The sequence below is a fragment of the Mycteria americana genome, chromosome 8 (assembly GCF_035582795.1).
Source record: "Mycteria americana isolate JAX WOST 10 ecotype Jacksonville Zoo and Gardens chromosome 8, USCA_MyAme_1.0, whole genome shotgun sequence".
In the NCBI taxonomy this organism is placed as follows: Eukaryota; Metazoa; Chordata; class Aves; order Ciconiiformes; family Ciconiidae; genus Mycteria; species Mycteria americana.
This window is the reverse complement of record NC_134372.1, coordinates 44295677-44313475: the sequence shown is the minus strand read 5'-3', so window position 1 is coordinate 44313475 and position 17799 is coordinate 44295677. Positions and strand designations below refer to the sequence as shown.

General features: G+C 43.1%; 1 protein-coding gene across 1 annotated transcript in view; it reads right to left on the bottom strand.

Annotated features, from left to right (window-relative positions):
* Nucleotides 1-17490, bottom strand: part of CDYL2 (chromodomain Y like 2) — a 69283-nt gene extending 51793 nt beyond the window's left edge. The window contains exon 1 of the mRNA XM_075510876.1: nt 17254-17490. The gene's annotated coding sequence lies outside the window, so the exon portion shown is untranslated. The remainder of the gene's footprint in view (nt 1-17253) is intronic.
* Nucleotides 17491-17799: the final 309 nt, after the last annotated feature.

Here is a 17799-nt window from a genome sequence, read left to right as displayed (position 1 = left end):
GGAATAGCCCTTTGGGCAGTTTGGGTCAGCTGTCCTGGCTGTGCCCCCTCCCAGCTTCTTGTGCACCTGGCAGAGCATGGGAAGCTGAAAAGTCCTTGACCAGTGTAAGCACTAGTTAGCAACAACTAAAACATCAGCGTGTTATCACATTATTCTCATGCTAAATCCAAAACACAGCACTCTACCAGCTACTGGGAAGAAAATTAACTCTATCCCAGCCGAAACCAGGACAATCAGACCTTTCCCTAATCATCTGAGTCAAAAGCTATATATTATGTCTTAGTAGAAATCACAAAGCATTACACCACTGGTAGATTCTGATATGTTATTTAAACAGTGTTATACTCCTAGCTATGCACAACCAAATCTCTCCAGCACTGTAACAAGCAAGGTCAATTTGGTTAGCTGAAGTTCTGTTTTTTAAACGACTTTTATGAAAATATTTAGCCCTAGGGCTTTTAATTTTGTTGGTGTATCTACCATATTTCTCAGCTTTTGGTATTAAAGCACAATGGAATAATTTTATAAAAGTAATTTTTTAGTTTTTGAGTGTTCCAAAGCAGACTGTCCAAGAATGTATAATTTACAATACATGTCCATTAATAAAACTGTACTGTAGCAAGAAAATAGGTATGAGTACTTTTCTTTTAAAATTATACCAGTTTATCACCCTGAGTCATTTTTAGGTTTCTATGGTGAATGTTTTTTCTGCAGAGGAGTCCTGAGAGTTTGCTGGCTGACTGAGTCTTTCCTCCAGTGCATTTTCAGTCCTAACCACTATGGGAGATAGGTGTTAGAAATCCTTTCCAGAAGCAACCTTTAACTTTAGGAGGAGAGGATGAGAACCCTGCTCAATGTAAGATAAGAGTCTGAGCCAGATATCCATTTCTTTTGATGAGAGCGATTATATGACATGGCTGACTGTGATGATGAGTTGATAGCCATGACTGTAGAATTAATAACTTAGGAGATGTCCTTCCACCCTGCTTTGCTAAAAGTGAGATAAATGGTGCTGCAATGAATTTTGCCCTTTGAAGGTCAATGTCCATACTGCACATGAAACGAATCCTTGCCATTCATGTTTTACAAGAACAATATTAACATTCATGAAGGTTTCAGCCTTAACCATGTGATGAGTTTGGTTAACAAAAATGCCAACTCCTTATCTTCTGTGGGTACTTATTTCACAAAGCAAATCAGTTTGTTTCTGCATGAGTATAGACCTCCTGGACTTCTGTGAATGTCTGTGAACATGATGACCTGGGGCAGCGGAAGCCATTTGCAGTATAATGTCATTTATACCATCATAGAATCGTTTAGGTTGGAAAAAACCTTTAAGATCATCAAGTCCAACCATTAACCTAGCACTGCCAAGTCCACCACCAAACCACGTCCCTAAGCACCTCATCTACACATCTTTTAAATACCTCCAGGGATGGTGACTGCACCGCTTCCCTGGGCAGCCTGTTCCAATGCTTGACAACCCTTTCGGTGAAGAAATTTTTCCTAATACCCAGTCTAAATGTCCCTGGCGCAACTTGAGGCCATTTCCTCTTGTCCTATGACTTCTTACTTGGGAGAAGAGACTGACACCCACCTTGCTACAACCTCCTTTCAGGTAGTTGTAGAGAGCGATAAGGTCTCCCCTCAGCCTCTGCTTCTCCAGGCTAAACAACCCCAGTTCCCTCAGCCGCTCCTCATCAGACTTGTGCTCCAGACCCTTTACCATCTTCGTTGCCCTTCTCTGGACACGCTCCAGCACCTCAATGTCTTTCTTGTAGTGAGGGGCCCAAAACTGAACACAGTATTCGAGGTGTGGCCTCACCAGTGCCGAGTACAGGGGCATGATCACTTCCCTACTCCTGCTGGCCACACTATTTCTGATAGAAGCCAGGATGCTATTGGCCTTCTTGGCCACCTGGGCACACTGCTGGCTCATATTCAGCTGGCTGTTGACCACCATCCCCAGGTCCTTTTCCACCGGGCAGCTTTCCAGCCACTCTTCCCCAAGCCTGTAGCGTTGCATGGGGTTGTTGTGACCCAAGTGCAGGACCCGGCACTTGGCCTTGTTGAACCTCATAGAATTGGCCCCAACCCATGGATCCAGCCTGTCCAGATCCCTCTGCAGAGCCTTCCTACCCTCAAGGAGATTAACACTCCTGCCCAACTTGGTGTCATCTGCAAACTTACTGAGGGTGCACTCGATCCCCTCGTCCAGATCATTGATAAAGATATTAAACAGGACTGGCCCCAACACAGAGCCCTGGGGAACAGCACTTGTGACCGGCCACCAACTGGAGTAAACTCCATTCACCACAACTCTTTGGGCCCGGCCGTCCAGCCAGTTCTTTACCCAGTGAAGTGTACACCCATCCAGGCCATGAGCAGCCAGTTTCTCCAGGAGAATGCTGTGCGAAACGGTGTCAAAGGCTTTACTAAAGTCTAGGTAGACAACATCCACAGCCTTTCCCTCATCCACTGAGCAGGTCACTTTGTCATAGAAGGAGATCAGGTTAGTCAAGCAGGACCTGCCTTTCATAAACCCATGCTGACTGGGCCTGATCACCTGGTTGTCCTGTACGTGCCACGTGACGGCACTCAGGATGACCTGCTCCATAACCTTCCCTGGCATCGAGGTCAGACTGACAGGCCTGCAGTTCCCCGGGTGCTCCTTCCAGCCCTTCTTGTAGATGGGTGGCACATTTGCTAACCTCCAGTCAGCTGGGACCTCCCTGGTTAGCCAGAACTGCTGGTAAATGATGGAAAGGGGCTTGGTGAGCACTTCTGCCAGCTCCCTCAGTACTCTTGGGTGAATCCCATAGACTTGTGTGTGTCTAAGTGGTGTAGCAGGTCACTGACCATTTCCCCTTGGATTGTGGGGGCTTCATTCTGCTCCCCATCCCTGTCTTCCAGCTCAGGGGGCTGGGTACCCGGAGAACAACTGGTCTTATATTAGAGACTGAGGCAAAGAAGGTACTAAGTACCTCAGCCTTTTCCTCATCATTTGTCACTATGTTTCCCCCCCTGCATCCAATAAAGGATGTAGATTCTCCTTAGCCCTCCTTTTGTTGCTAATGTATTTATAGAAACGTTTTTTATTGTCTTTTATGGCAATAGCCAAATTAAGTTTTAGTTGGGCTTTGGCCTTTCTAATTTTCTCCCTGCATAACCTCACAACATCTTTGTAGTCCTCCTGAGTTGCCTCAGCTCCGTTTAGAGCTCCGTTTAAGCTCCGTTTTTTTAAGCTCTGTTCAGAGAAGTCTGATCAACTTGATGCTGAAAACAGCTGCTAAAGTGGGTGAGCTACTTACACTAGGGTTGCTGATGTTGCTGAAATTGGTGCAGCATAGAACTGGTGCAGTTTTTTAGAGCTCTACAGTGTACAAGGCTCAAAGGTCAGACTGAGAGTGCTGCTTTGCAGGACTGAGAACTCCAAAGAAACTCTCAGTCCTATATAGGATTTATTAAGCTCATTAAAATAACACCCAGTCCTAAATGAGCCACAGCTTTACTTACTCTCTGTTGTGGCTCTTGAAACTCAGAGAGTGTGATTCCCTCACACAATAGCAGCGAGAAGCCACAGATCGAAAGCAGCTGCCACCATGTTTGCAAAGGGGAACGTGCTCCTAACAGTCTGCAGTTTCTGTCCCAGAAGTGCTGCAGCTACCAGTTTACCCCACTCAGAGATGTCTCTGTTTGAGTCAGAGGTTCAAGAAACCTTCTTAGAAATGGAGCTAAAGACTAGTCACTTCAAAAGAAAAAAAAAAAAACAAAATGGACTGTAAAACAGCCTTGGTTCATCCTCTGTCTCCCTCAGTTACACTGTATTACACTACTGTATAATCAGAGGGGGAATGAAAAGGTAGGTCCTGCTATCAGTTCTTCCGTGAGATCTAAGGCTTATCATGCAGTTCCTCTGCTAACCCTGAGGCTTACTACTCAAGTACTTTCCAAATCTTGAATAAGTGTAGGCAATCCCCAGATATCCCCTCGATGCCTGTAAAAGTGTATGCATTTAAATACATATCCAAAACATACCTTTGTGATTCTCAGTACTAAACAATATCCTCAGCGTGTAACCCTGCACTTGGAAAGATCAACTGCCATTAGGCTGCAACTTTTGATTACTGGAGATGCTTGTGATCTTGGAATGGCTGCCTTTTGGTGGTAATAGGAGCAACAGCAGCTGGACATGAAGAAAGGTGTTTAGGGAAAGTTCCATTAGAGCTGTTCTGAGCTGCACAAAAACCTAGAATTAATAAGGGAATCTAGAATTTTTACAGAAGTGTTATGTTAAGGCAGAAATTATTTCAGTTACCTAAGGAATTCTGCCTTGTGGCTTGGGGATAAAACAGCATTAAAGAATGTTGTCCTTCGTTTGTGAACTGTACTTTGGACATATATCTTGAAACAGACTATAGAAATTCAAGGGGCGTATACTCTAAGATATAACAGCAATGCAGATTGCATATCCAAAATAAAAGAGTAGTTTCCGCATCTTAGTTGATCAGTAAGCAAGACTTTCTCCCTGTATACTACATAGGCTACAAGAGCAGCAGTTAATAGCAGGGGAGGAAAACCGCATAATTCATGGTACAAATAGAAGGTCCAGTTCATGTTAAAAAGGGACCTGCCTTTGTCTTCCAAACACAGCAGGTTGTCAGTGGTATTTGATATGAGTGGATGAAGCACAAAAAATAACAGCAGCACAGTTGCAGAACAATTCAAATCACAGCCCACAGTAGCTTGTCAGTAAGTGGTAACCATGCACACACTGCAATACTTGATACCACTTCTAAGAGTGAGAAATGTGGTATCACTGGCACTCACTAGAAATACCATAAGTAATGTCATGTTAGAAAGCCAAAGTGTGGGATGGTCAAACAATGCAGGAAAAGGATCCGGCATCCTTTGTGGTGCTCATGACAAAGCTAGGGGACATGTTATTCAATTGGGAGAAACAGCAGTCTTCCATCAATTCTTCTAGCAATTCCTTGAAGCTTTCTGAGGCAGCAAGAACAACAGTTCATACAAGATTATGAACTACAACAGGCAGCCCACGTGTTGAGCCATGATGTTCTTTGATGAAAGTGCATTCTATCCGTGTAACGAAAGATTGATGAGAATAATAATCCAAAGCTTGTGATGTGTACAGTGAAAAAAAAAGGGTGTCTTCCTTGGAGCTTGGAATTTTTGTTATCTTGATCCACTTGACAAACGCCTACAGCATACTGTTTGCATAGGCCTTAGTCAGCAGGCAGAGATGACAAGGCCACCTTGGCACTCCTGCTTTAATCTGTCATCTGATGCAAGTGCATGCCAGTGCATGGGAAAGGCACTGGAGGTCATTCGCTGCTGGTGAGAAGGCAGCGGGGAAGATGGCAGGAGGGCGGTGGATGAGTCTCCTTCGAATGGCCTCCGAATGGTCTTTGCTGACTGAGGACACGGGAGTGGCAGAGTACTCTGATACTCCTTCGCTGCCATCAGGTCATGCAGGCAGCCTGCCCGCCACATAGTCTGATGGTGTATTTATACTTCAGCTTCCCTAAAAGTACTAACACATCAGTATTATGTACAAAACAGCAGGTTCTAAGCCAAAGGAAAGTCAGAGGAAGGAGCTGATCCAAATCATCTGGGCTCTGAAGGCATTGCTCAGCTCTGTGATGCTGAACAATTTTGCTCTGAGAGACCCATGATTCCCACAGTTAATTGATGATTGCCATTCTTGACACCAAGAGGCAAATAAAATGCGGCAGTGAGAAGGCCATAAAAGCTGGCCAAGGGCCTCACCCTTTTTATTTTATTAAGAAACATGAGTGTTTCCGTGGGTGTAAAGTAAAAGAGATGCTATTTCCCCGGTATATGTAAAAATACATTATCAAACACAGCTTTCTCCGGGGTTTCTGTTGCATCTTTTGTGTATCATCAGTGCACAGATGATTAGAGCTTCTATTGTACATAAGACATTATCAGGCCATAAGGGTAAGTAACAGGAACATTCAGTGTTACTAAGTTTTGCAGCCTGAATTGTCTATTTTTTATTTAATTGCCTGCCTCATACTTTGTTTTTATATATACAGAAAAGGAGTCATTTTGCATTTCCATTGTAAAAACTAACAAAAATAAAAAATTCACCTCTGCTGCTGCCAAAGAGCTGAAGCTGTGTGCTGGTTTTGGCTGGGGTAGAGTTAATTTTCTTCATAGTAGCTAGTATGGGGCTATGTTTTGGATTTGTGCTGGAAACAGTGTTGGTAACACAGGGATGTTTTCGTTCCTGCTGAGCAGTGCTGACACAGAGTCAAGGCCTTTGCTGCTCCTCACCCCACCCCACCAGCGAGTGGGCTGGGGGGGCACAAGGAGCTGGGAGGGGACACAGCCAGGACAGCTGACCCCAACTGCCCAAAGGGCTATTCCACACCATATGGTGTCATGCTCAGCATAGAAAGCTGGGGAAGAAGAAGGAAGGGGGGGACGTTCGGAGTGATGGCGTTTGTCTTCCCAAGTAACCATTACGCGTGATGGAGCCCTGCTTTCCTGGAGATGGCTGAACACCTGCCTGCCCATGGGAAGGAGTGAATGAATTCCTTGTTTTGCTTTGCTTGCGTGCGCAGCTTTTGCTTTCCCTATTAAACTGTCTTTATCTCAACCCACGAGTTTTCTCACTTTTACCCTTCTGATCCTCTCCCCCATCCCAGCAGGGGGGAGTGAGCGAGTGGCTGTGTGGGGCTCAGTTGCTGGCTGGGGTTAAACCACGAGAAGCTGATACCTATTGCTTCTTCCGGTTTCCTTTTACTTTTATCACTGTTTCCATACTATGGTGTATTTTGCTGACTATACAAATACTGTATACTATTATGTACTAATCTGCATATTAGGTATAGAATAGTGACTACTTGGATAAAACATTGTCAAGTTTCTCATCATCTCTACCATCTCCTTTTCTGACTGTTACAGTACATCAGTTCTGACATTTCAGCCCAGAAGAAAATTATGAACCAGCGGTAATGTTTAATTACACAAGAGTGGAAACTGCTTTTCAACTTTTCACATTTTTGGGATTGTGAAAAGCTTGAGTTTGTGCACCCAGACTCTACTAGAGTCTCAATTCCAGTTACTGCAGTCAAATCGCAAAGTTTTAATTGTCCCTCCTCAGCCAGTATTTATTCCTTCAAGAACTTCCAGGTTATTTCCCTTGGACTCATGTGAAGACATTTTAGTTCATAAATGTAATTTTCCCTATAATTCCTAGTAGTTAATTTGGGATCCAGAAAGTCTCCATCTTCCTCCCTCTATGGATTTTGATACTTGAGTCATATTCCTATTTAATTTGAAGCTATACTGTTATGTTCTACCATTGCTGAACCTAAAAGGTTGCTACTTCCTCTGAGATACGTTCAACTACTTCTCATCAAAGAAGGTCTTCTCATGCTGCGTCATCCTAAATTCATGCATTCATGTTTGCACTGGAGTCTGCTACTCCTCCCTTACATTAATCACCAAAAACCTTTGTGATCAACATCTTTGCAGTCTAAGAGTCTCGGATCCATTTATGAGCCCAGTAAGCATTACTGTGCATTTTCTTTCCATATGAACTGTATTTAGCAGGAATTCCCCAGCACCTTTCCTGTCAGATTTCCTGTGCTAAAACACCTGAAACCTATCGCAAAAAGACTTCTGAAAGACAAATTCATCAGGTGTATTAATGTGACAATGTGATTTTATATTTTGCAAAATAGTCCCTTCTCCAAAAAAGGAAATGATTTAACGGTTTCAAAAATATTAGTAAAGCAAATTTCAACTGCATAACATTTAAAGGAAAGTCCATTAGCATAGTCAAACAAATTTTACAAAGTAGCTTTTAAAAAAACTGTGTAATGTCACACTTTATGTTGTAATATCTCTCATTACTAAGACTAATAAGGTACATAAGCAAAGCTCTCTCCTTCATAGTTAGCCTGACACCTGAGAACAGTTTACAATACCACTGCTCGTTGCAGTGACTGCGAAGTGATGTAAAAAAAAAGTTAATTTTGTATCTGTGAAAGGATTTGACAAGTTGAGCTGGTCAGTTAGAAGTTAGACTGTTTATATTTCAATGTATTAGTAGTCACCATTTCTGGAAAAAAACCAACACAACAGCAACTTGATGGGTTTGTTAAAAATTAGTGGCTTTTTAATGTATATTCAGGTAAGGCCTTTAAAGATTGATAAATGTGTGTTAACAATGCTGTACAGCATTAAGGAAGCCTACCAAGACCATTCAAAAATGTACATATGGAAAAGTTGTGGATAAACCCTTTTAGATGTGGAAATACTTTTCTTATAGAAGGAGAAAGCTGTTGTTGTTCATTAGAAACATGTTATTACATTAATATAACTTTCTAATAATACTGACTTGATCATTTGCCTCATTCCATGCATTTATTCAAATGTTTACCAGTTTATCCTTACCCCTTTTACCCCAGTTATTAGCCAGAGCTATGGCAACGAGCCAAAACTTCACTTTTATCACACGTTTGATTCAATGTTACTTCATCACCTCCTCCCATCTTCTACTCTTTGGTTTGCTTCTGCTACCTGTTGCATCTTGTTGGGAGTCCAGACTGAGGTTTCTAAAACAGAAACTGACTTTTTCCGTGTCAGAAACTGAACCCACTATTCTGATTTGTCCTTTAGTTTGCAAGGATACTAACTGACCACGATTAGCAATTAGAATACCAGAATACAACTTGTAAGGCAAGTATGTTTGTGACCTCTGCAGACCGTATCAACATCTTAGTCAATATCTATGTTTGTTTAATGACTGCAGTAAGTACAAGACTAAGAACTGCCATATGGGGTCAGACTAAAGGTCCATTTAGCTCAACATGCTGTATATTCTAATAGAAATTAGTACTGGATGCTTAGGAAGCAGCATCTGTAGAGTAAGTGCTACCCTTGCTCTACCCTCCTAGCTTCTGGTGATTAGCAGTTTAAAGATTTCTTTGTGCTGAAAGGTATACAGGGATCTATCCTCCAAGAAGCTGGTTTACCATTCTTTGAAACCATTTACAGTTCTGACTTCCACAACATCCCATGGCAATGAGTTCCAAGATTTAAAAACTGCGAAGAAGTACTTTGTTTGTCTCAGTCATTTGGCTAATCGTTTCATTTGCTGCATGCCTTTTCTTGTGCAATGAGAAATAGCATGCATCACTGAATTAACGAATCATCCCCCATTTGTCCTTTCCATACCACTCCTGTCTTCCTCCATCAATTCTGTGAGCCAGAAAGTTGTCACAAGGTGTCTTTTCACTGACAGCCATTCCATACCGTGCAACACCCTGTTGGCCCTTCTCTACATTACTTCTAGTTCTGTGTTCTGCTTGAAGTGGGTGCAGTACTGCAGATCTGGAAGCACAATAGTGTTCCCCAGTGACATGATGATAATCATCTTCTGTGTCATTCTCAATTGCTTTTTAAATAACATGCAAAATTCTGTTTACCTGAGGTTTACCTCTGATAAGCAGTAGTCTGGTCCCATGGACCAGACACCCATTAGGAGCCGCAATGCATTTTTTGGTTTAGTTTCATCTGAAGGGAATGCGGTTGCTGCTCTCCAAGACAGTTCTGTGATGCAAACGGAGGTGTGGTAAATGGGGATCACAGGGAGATTCACTTCAAAAGCACGCACCTGATCCAAATTAAAATACTAATGGGGACACACCCAAAAACTTTCCACAATGATTCCAAGATCTCTCCTGAATAGTAACGGCTTCTTCAGGCTCATTGTTATGCATGTATAGTCAGGATTATTTTTCCTTTGATCATTAGCTTGCATTTATAAACACTGAATTTCAGCTGCTGTCATCCCGCTCTTCACTGTCAACCTTTCTCTTGACAATGCTAATAATAATCTATAAGTTATCAGCAGTAAATGTGATTATTTTCAAATAATTGATGATTCTGTTGTACAACACAGGTCCCAGTACTGATGTTTGGAAACTCTATCCTAGCCACCCTTCACTGCTTCCTCTCCATGAACCAGGTAGTCCAAGAGATGACCAATCCTTCTGGACCACAGCTTTGTTTCATTAGCAGCTGCTCCTGTGGGATCTTACAAGAAGGTATTTTGAAAATCCATTTACACCAGCCAGGGCCATTCTTATCCGGATTCTGACTGAGTTCTGTGAGATGTGCCTTTCCTCTAAAAATTCATGTTAACTCTTCTCCAAACCAAGATGTTCACATATATCTGCTGATTCTATTTCTTTTTATAGATGCTACTAATTTGTGTGCGATGGAGCTCAGACTTAGTGGTGTGTAGTCCCTTGCATCCCTTCTTAATCCATTGGGTGCTGAGCACATGTAAGTGATTACGTTATTATAAGATGATTTCAAATAAACCCCACAAAATCTAAATAAATGCAGTGAAGTGCCTTATGGAAGAAAATATCCTCATTGTTCCTGTTTTGCCCCTCTGAAGGCATGGGCTGCGAGTTTTGTGGGTGGTCTGTGAGAAATCTAGCAAAGCCCAAGTGGGGCAACTGCTATTTTCAAAGAAAGTGTCTTTCTGACAGATGTTTTCAGTGCTGTTTTTGTTTCAGTGTTTTGTTGTAGTCTACTGATCATGCTGCTACCGTTTACAATTTTGCAGGAGTCAACCTATTTCCCCTTCTTTGGTAAGCCACAAGAAGAATCATTTTTTCCTACGCAGGTCAATCATATCAACTTATTGTGAAAGTTTTGAGAGACCTAATAGATTTGCAACAATATTTTATATTATGACTCATAATGAGATAGTATTGAAATAGTATTGGAATCCACATTTTCTCTATGTAATAGCAGCAAACAGATTGAAGTTTATTTCTATTGAAATAGTATTGGAATCCACATTTTCTCTATGTAATAGCAGCAAACAGATTGAAGTGTATTTCCCCTCAGTTTTGCAATATTACCGGTCCAAACTTTTGATAATAAACAGAGTGTGACATTGTTATTCAACAGGCCAAAAGGATGATTTTCCTTTTGTCAAAACCAGAATATTGTTATTTGCACGAATGTAAAGCAAGCCAGTATTCACATACCCCACTAGCAGTTGCCCTACATTGCAAATATTTCACTTTAAATTGTTTGATATATTATTCTAATAGTTTAAACACCAGGAACAGTTAACTATTTAATTAATTTTTTTTGCCAGTGTCAGTATGCCAGTGTCATAAAACATGCTGCAGAAATTGTCTGAAAAATATATGGGTAGGGAGGAACAACAAAAAGGGATTGCACTGATGAAAACGTACAGAGCCAAGAAACTGCTGCAATACTGCTAAAAGTCAAATGAATGGACAAAGAAATGCTATTTACAGCATAGCTGGCCATCACAATTACACCATTGATTAAAAAAAAATAATTAGCCAATTTCTTTCAATATTAGACTACATTTAAATTTTGCCATTATTTGAACTGTCTCTCTCTAAATATTTTAACTTCCAGAAACGATTACTAAACAATGAGTTTATTGCTGGATTTTAGTTTTGAATCAAAGACCAACCTGAAATAAAACACTGTATCTGACATTCAGTAAGTGTTACAAAAGTTCATGTCATTTTAATCTTCAGATAGGTATGAACACTGAACCTGGACAATGAAGGGAAGCATGTTCAGTTCAGTGTCTTTGGTGGTGGGAAAATCATCACCCCATGTGTTCAGGCTTTCGAGAGTGATACACAGTGTATTTTCAGTAGCCCTTCCAAGCCGGAGTATGCTTACGACATGTATCTTGAGATAAACTACACTTGATCCAGATAAAACACTTCATCAAGATTGTAACAAAACTGTAACACGCATAAGAAATCAATTGGTTTTCAGTATCCCAAAATATGCCAAGCAGTTTACAATGTAATGAGGAAGTTGGAATCGTGGTAACAGAGTGACGTTGTAGGTAAACAAGACAGTCATTATGTGCATTGTAATGTTCCATATGCGGCTCAACACTGGAATTTCTTAGTAAGATAATGAATATTGCCAGAGTTATCCAGTTACGCTTTTGAAACTCATTCAGTATCTTTAATTCAGAGAACTACAAGGCCTGGGCAGAAGGGACCTCAGGTTAACTCTTTGTTATTGCCTTTATACCTCAGTTTAATCTATTGTCCAGATGATTGCCCAGTTTAGGATTCAAGAATACTGTCTGCACTGCAAATCACACCTAATTTGGAATAGAGTCCTGAAAACTTTCATCAGGCAGCAAGATTACTAGGCTTCTACCGACTGAGGGTAATATTGCTCACAGGTTACCTTATTTTGAGGACAGTTGTCTTCTAAAAACTGATTTTGATAATAGATCGATGACAATGTGTAGAGAAATAGCTGATTCTTCAAAATAGTTGTTAGTAAAACTTCTCCACTAAAAAAAAATTATGGTGTTACTTACAGATGACCATATGCTTAGCTGGTGGAACAAGCCTGGTATCACTGAAGTCAGCATTGCACCCATAGCTTGCCATTCTGTAGAAGGAGTAGGTGCTTAACTCTGTTCTATATTCCTCAGGTCCTACTTCAAGTCATTTTTTTTCTGCTTGTGAAATCAGTCTTGTTCCTTCTATAACATGGAACTGTTGTATCAATAAATAGTTTGATTTAAGTTGAGAAATAATGTTTACTTAAATATACCATCTTCTTGCAAGTCACCTCTGTCTTAGAAGACACGTGTGAAATACTTTAAAAATAAATAGATTTCTGCTTTCCAGTCCAGTAAGCAGGTTTAAGTATGTGTCTCTCCTAAAAAGTGACTCCATTGAAAGAGATGCAAGATGGAAAGCCACAATGCTCAAAAACTTGCATTTCATCACTTTGTAAAACAAAGACTGTTTTCTAAACTCTGCATCTGCAAACCAAACCTGGCATCCAAAAGTTCAGCCGCATTCTCTCCCATTTGCATGTCTCCACATGTAATAAGCATTCAGCAGGCCAAACTGTGCCATTATTATCTTCAAGTTTTGACTTTGCTGGTACCTGAGTGCAGGTATAAATGGGAGATGTTGTAACTTATCTGGAAATACATTATCTTTCTGGTGGATCACGTGAGCTAAAATAAACTGCAGCTCATTCTTACACAGCTGCATAAACAGACTTAAGATTTAATTGAAATCTGTCACTATGGTGGACAAGCCTCCTATCCATGGGCATTGTATCATTTCATTGAGAAGATGCCATTTTTTAAAACGTCACTTTTCCACACAGAGCAACCCTTTAATGCAAAAACTGCTGAGTTTTAAAGACTGATTTTATTATTGTGATCCAGAAATATATGCATGTGACAGTCCCCTTCAGAGACTTAGCTATAATCTTTAGATCACTTACCTGAGGTGGTGTAATATAATCTGACACAATGTTAAAATAAGACTTTAGATTTCAACATCATCATCCCTGAATGTCTAATTGTGTTTATTGTATATAAACCCCCAAAATATTAAATGAAAAAAAAGAAAAGCATCAAAGTCAGCTTCATGAGCATCTCTAGGATACAGATAACCGATTCATATATTCATCAATAAAGTGGAATTTTATTGCAGTAAACGGGATGCTCTGTGCTAGGAAAAATAAAGTTAGGTGCACTGTTCATATTGAATTTTCTCCCCCTCTAAAGCCATCTCATATACTTTTAATACCAGAGCCTTTGTGAGAGAACTATTTGGGTTCAGATAATGTGAGAACTAGATTGTACATGGAAAATACAAAATATTACTTCAAATTACTGACAACTTTAATGTGAATCAACAGACTTGGTATTTAAGAGTAAATACATTACCGTTTCTGTTTGTTACCAAAATTAACAAGGATTTCCTATCAACGCATCCAACAGTGTATTTGAATCATAAAGCAAGATAGGGCTGCCTTACTGAAGGCCACTGTGAATACCCTTTTGTCAGTCCTTTATTTTCAGTTTGTTATTTCTAAGGAATATGCACCATAGTTCTTTAATGAGTGTTCTTCTGCTTCTAGAATAAATTGGTACCTGTTTCACAGTCCTAAAAGAAATATAATAGGAGGTATTTCAGGTGATTAGAAGCCATTTCTAACTAGAAAAAGGCACCTAGTTAACCAAACACTGAGGTTCTTTTGTCTGTGATCTTATTTTGCTTCAATATAAAGATATTAACTGAATTTATCTTTAAGTTTAAAAGGTTGAAAAGCCTTTTAAAATAACACGACAGTAGAAAATGAATGAACTGACAGGATAAATATGCACATCTATTTCCAAAACTTAAAATTTTATACTTAAATTTCTTGAGTGCCACCAAAACATGAAAAGTTAGTATAGGTAATACACACTGTACTTGTTAATGTGCTTTAGCATGGCTCCTCGATCATGATTGGCTTTAACAAAAATAATTTTGCAGCCAGTATTAAATACTCCAAATTGCAGAAGTAATTATTGTCTTATTTGCTGAAGTTCAGTAAGAACCCTTGAAGGACTCAGATGTTACTGATGGAGTCAAAGAGGAATCAGGAGTGTAGTATACCTTTGGAATGCCACCATAAGTCTCAAGTTATTTATTTACACCAATAGCCCCAACGTATTTCAAGCTAAAATCCTGAAACTGTTGAATGACCATCCTGCCATCCACGTAATGTTTTACTTGTTCAGGAGGACAGAAAAGAATGATGCATCCAAGCAAGAATGGAGGTGTCAGCTCTGAAGGCACAAAGCACTTCATCTCATGTGCTAACCGGTGTGGGACATGGCAGCTGTAAGAGCTTCTTTCTAATGAGTCCCTTTGATGCGGTTGGTTTTCTGGGACCGGAAGGAGCAGGGAGGCAAAGCTGAGTCGTTTTTTAGATGAAGCTGCTACCATCTACACACTTGCCACCTATTAGACATACAAACTCTTCTGCTTTCTAGACATTTCTTCTGGCCTCTGTCATGGAGAACTTCCCAGCGGAGATGCAAAATGTATGATGATTGCTGATGCAGATGGACTGATAATCTAAGCCCTGCACATACTTTTTCCCACATGTCTGACACATAGATGAAGATTTTACACCACGACCAGCTGAGAAGGTCATATTCCAAACACCTCACACGACAAGAAATGAATAACCATACTTCCACTTACCTGTTCTGGTGAATACAATTCTTCCATATTATACAATGATAAGCAAGAGTAGTTCAAACGGAGTAACAAAGAAAGGAAGTGATTCAGAGGCTTTGAACCACAGTACTAACAATTCACATTCATCCATGCAAATGCCTGCAAAGTGACTGGGCCTAAAATTGACTGCAAACTGGGTTATAAATCTGCTCTCTCACAGAACACCTCTATGCCAGGTTACTGCTTGAGCAACATCACTTGTATGCCACACAGTAGTACTCAATGCACAGCCCACATCCAACTACCAAACGGTGTCGTCTTATAATAACACAAAGATCATAAAAAAAGCAGAATTTTTTAATGATGAGTAGGAGCTCAACCAGCATGGCTACCATGAGCCTAAGAAGTACTAGTTTTATTTCTTTCTAGAACCAATCCAAACATCTAAAGAAAACTTAGACAAGACCAGGCAAAGATCCTCTACACATCCCAGAAATTACTAATACAAAATTGTATCACTAACTTTTTTGGGTCAAAGTTGTTCTTCACAGAACTCCCACTGGCTACGCCAGAGTCACAACAGCAATACAGTTGACATGCAATATCCTTAAAGCTGCAAAGTAACATGACAGATATTGCAAAATGGTGGGGAAGAGGTGAATGATACTCTTCAAATCATCATGTACTTCCAATAATTTAACACCACGTAGGAAGCGTAATTGCTGTTCTCTTGAAAGGAGGTCTGTGTCCCACTCAGCAAAATAAAGTCCTAACAGAGCAATGTCATCCCTTAACTATGACCTTTGTTAAAGACTTTGAAAGACCATGACAAAGTAAAAACTGTCTACGTGAAACCTGCCAGATCCTCCACTTCTTGCACTTAAGACTCTACAGCTGATCATCAAGATCATCAAACGCAGAATAAGTCCAACCAACAAACCGCAGCAGCAATTCCACACCCAAGCACGCCCTGATGGTTGAGCAGTGCCTAATCATCGGCACACAGTTCCAACTGGAAGGTGATCGTTTCTGTCCTAGCCCTTGAACTGTGCGCTCCAGACAACCACAACACAACGGCCATTTGGCCAGGAAACGCAGAGCCTGAGGAGGTGCTCCCGCCCAGGAGCTGGTGCAGGACGTCCAGTCTCGTTTGGTTTTTTTAGATGGTAGACTTCCACCCTGGTTCCGCTTACTGGAGCTGGATGTTCAAAAGACCTGGGTCCAGCCTTTCTTATTTTTAATTTCTGCTTTCTCCCTTCTCCTCCTCTGGCACGGGAAGAGTGGCTAGACTTGTTCTCAGTTTGGGCATTAGAACTGGGTGCCTGAGGTCAAAATTTGGCTGGGTCTCGCCGACTGCCTGCCAGCTCCTTTTTCTCTCCCTCCCCCCGACCTGGAAACCGGGCGGCCGTCGCCCGATGCATCGCCGCTCTCCACGCCGCTGCGGCCGGGGGGGACCGCACGCCGGGCTGCGGGGGGCCGGCGGCCGGCGCGGCGACGCCGCCCGCCCCACCGCGCACCCCGGGCCGCCCGGCCCCGCCGGAGCGGGGCCCCCGCCAAACTTTGCAGCCCGCCATGGTGCCGGGGCGCAGCGCGGCGCGGCCCCCCCGCGCCGGCCCGGCCGCCGCCCCCGCAGCACCCCGGGCGCGAGGTGAAGCAACCTGGCGCCGGCTCCTGCACTTTGCACAGCGGGCGCAGAGCCGCCTCCATCCCTGCGCCTCCCGGCAGCGCTAAGGCGCATTTTTTCGCACTAATCTGCACATTCAGCACGTCCAGAGCGCCTATGACTTTACCTGGACTTTCTCCACTCTCCGGGCTCATCACACTGCGATCGCCTCCCCATCCTACCGCTAACTCTCGCTCTCCTTCACTCCTTCCTCCTTCTCTCTTGCAAGGCCTGCTAAGATCAAGCCCGATGGAAAGTAGAGAGAGAAAGAGAAAGAGAGAGGCAGAGGGAAGGGAGGGGAGCCGCTCCATCCCTCCCTCCCTCCCCCCGCGGCACACACGCCAGCCCTTTTCCCCCCACCCCAGCCCTTCCCTCGGCGATTTCCTCCGCTCTTCGGCAACTAAGAGGGCTCCGCGGAGCGGCTCCCAAACGCGCCACCGCTGCCCTCCGCGGCGCCCCGGCCGGCGCCCCCCCCGCCGCCCTCCCGCCCCGCGGCGCCCCGCGGCCCCCCGCTACCTCGTAAAGGTCCCCTGAAGCCATGCTGGGTTGCGGGACTGGGCTCCTCCGCGCCGTCTCCCTCTCTCCACCTCTCCCGCTCCCCCACTCGCTCTCTCTGTTGAGTAAACTGTGTTTTGCAGAATGACAGGCTTTGGGGCTGGCTGTGCGCAGAATCAGAGGCGAGGAGAGGCAGAGAGGCAGGCGGCGGGGCTGGCGTAACCAGCAGCAGCTCGGGCGCACAGCGCCGGGAGCCGCGTCTCCCCCGCGGCGGCGGGGCCGGCGCCCCCCCCCCCCCCCCCACGCACCCCGCCCGCCCGCCGCCACCCTCCCCGTCCCGGGGGGGGACGGGGACCGGGACGGGTCCCCCCGCGCCCTCCGGCAGGGAAAGTCCCGGGGCCGCTCGGAGGGCGGCCTCCTCTTCTTCCCCCCCCACCCCCCCCCCCACCCCGCTCCGAGCCGGGAGCGCTTCAAACTCTTTCCGCGGCCAAAATAAATAAATAAATAATAATAATAATAATTAAAAAAATAAAGGGGGGAAGGAGCGGCCGCGCGGCGGGGAGGGCC